The sequence below is a fragment of the Manis javanica genome, chromosome 16 (assembly GCF_040802235.1).
Source record: "Manis javanica isolate MJ-LG chromosome 16, MJ_LKY, whole genome shotgun sequence".
NCBI classification, from domain to species: domain Eukaryota; kingdom Metazoa; phylum Chordata; class Mammalia; order Pholidota; family Manidae; genus Manis; species Manis javanica.
In genome coordinates, this window is record NC_133171.1 from 70,669,729 (window position 1) to 70,672,127 (window position 2,399).

Genomic DNA, 2,399 nt, shown 5'->3' on the forward strand with positions numbered 1-2,399 from the left:
AAATGAATGCCACAGTTTAGTTAATGAATACATCTATCACCTCACAATTTAGTTACCATTCTGTGTGTGGAGGGTGGGGGCCAGTGAGATCTACCCTCTTAGCAACTTCTAAGTACACAATGCAGTTGTTAAATATAGTCACCATGCTGTACATTAGATCCCCAGAACTTATTCATCTTGTATCTGAAAGACTGTGCTGATTGACCAACATTTTCCTATTTCCACCCCTTGGTCCCTCGCAACCAACATGCTACTCTGTTTCTATCCATTGACTTTCATTTTTAATTCCACATATAAGTGAGATCATATGGTATTTGCCTTTCTCAGGCTTAGATTTATTTTTAGCATATGTTTTCCAGGTTCATCCATGTTGTTACAAATGCCAAGACATCCTTTTTATGGCTGGGTAATATTCCACTGTATATCTATAACACATTTTCTTTATCCATTCATCTGTTGATGGACAGCGAAGTTTTTTCCTTATCTTAGCTATTGTGAATGGTTCTACAATGAATATGAAAATACAGATATCTCTTTGAGGTATTGATTTCATTTCCTTCAGATATATATCCAGAAGTGGAATTGTTGGATCATATGGTAGTGCTATTTTTAATTTTTTGAGGAAACTTTATATTATTTTCCACAGTAGCTGTACTGATTTACATTCCTTACAGCAGTGTACAAGTGTTTCCTTTTTTCCACCTCCTCACTAACATTTACCTCTTGTCTTTTTGAAATAGCATTCTAACACATGTGAGATGGTATCTCATTGTGTTTTTTATTTCATTTCTCTGATGATTCACAATGTTGATCATCTTTTCATGTGCTTGTTGGCAATTTGTATGTCTTCTTTGCAAAAATGTCTATCAAAGTCCTTTGCCCATTTTTTGATAAAGGTGTCTGCTTTTTTGCAATTGAGTTGTATGAGTTTGTTATATATTTTAAATATATCAGATATATGGTTTGCAAATGTTTCCTCCTATTCCATAGGTTACCTTTTCATTTTGTTAATTGTTTTTTGTTTTTTCTGTGCACAAGTGTTTAGTTTAAGGTAGTTCCACTTGTCTATTTTTGCTTTTCTTTCCTGTGCTTTTGGTACTATGTCCAAAAAAATCACTGCCAACACCAAATGTTAAGGAGCGTTTTCTCTACGTTTTCTTCTAGGAATTTTATGATTTAAGGTCTTACATTCAAGTCCTTAATACATTTTGAGTTAATTTCTGTGAGTGGTCTAAGATAGGGATCCAGTTTTATTCTTTTACATGAGAATATCTAGTTTTCCCAGCACCATTTGTTTAAGAAATTAACCTTTCCCTGTTGTGTGTTCTTGGCACCCTTGGCAAAGATGTGTTGATAGTTTATTTCTGTGCTCTCCATTCTGTTTCATTGGTTGATGTGTCTGTTTTTATTCTACTACTACCACTGTTTTGATGACTATAACATTGTAATATGGTTGAAATCAGAAAGTGTAATGTCTCTAGCTTTGTTCTTCTTTCTTAAGATTGCTATGGCCATTCAGAGTATTTTGGTGTTCCCCATGAATTTTAGGATTGCTTTTTTCTACTTCTGTGAAAAATACCATTGGAATTTGGTAGAAATGGCACTGAATCTATAGATTACTTTGGATAGTATAGGCTTTTTAACAATACTAATTCCCTAGTGAACATTAATTCCCCAATTAATAATATTAATTCCATGAACATGGGATATTTTTCCTTTGGTTTCTTCTTCAGTTCTTTCATTAAAGTCTTATATTTTCAGTACAGGCCTTTCACCTCCTTGGTTAAATTTAGTCCTAAGTATTGTAAATGGCATTGTTTTCTTAATTTCTTTTTCAGATATTTTATAGTAGTATATAGAAATGGAACTGATTTTTGTATGTTGATTTTGTATCCAGCAATTTTACTGAACTAATTTATTAGTTCTAACAGTTTTTTGGTATAGTCCTTAGGGTTTTCTATATATAAGATCATGTCATCTGCAGGAACAATTTGACTTCTTCCTCACCCATGTAGATGCCTTATTCCTTTTCCTGTTTGCCATGGCTAGGACTCTAGTAGTATGTTGAATAAAAATGGCAAGAGTCGGCATCTTTGTCTTGTTCCTGATCTTAAAAGAAAAGATTTCAGCTTTTCATAATTGAGTATGATTAGCTACAGGCTTTTCATATATGGCCTTTATTATGTTGAGGTACATTGCTGTATACCTAATTGCTGAATATTTTTAGCATTAAAAGATGTTGAATTTTGTCCAATGCTTTTTCTGCATCTATTTTGATGATCATATGATTTTTATCCTTCAATCTGTTAAGGTTATGCATTGGTTTGCATTTGTCAAGCCATCCTTGCTTCCCAGGGATGAATCTCACTTGGTCGTGGGGAACAATCCTCTTAACGTGT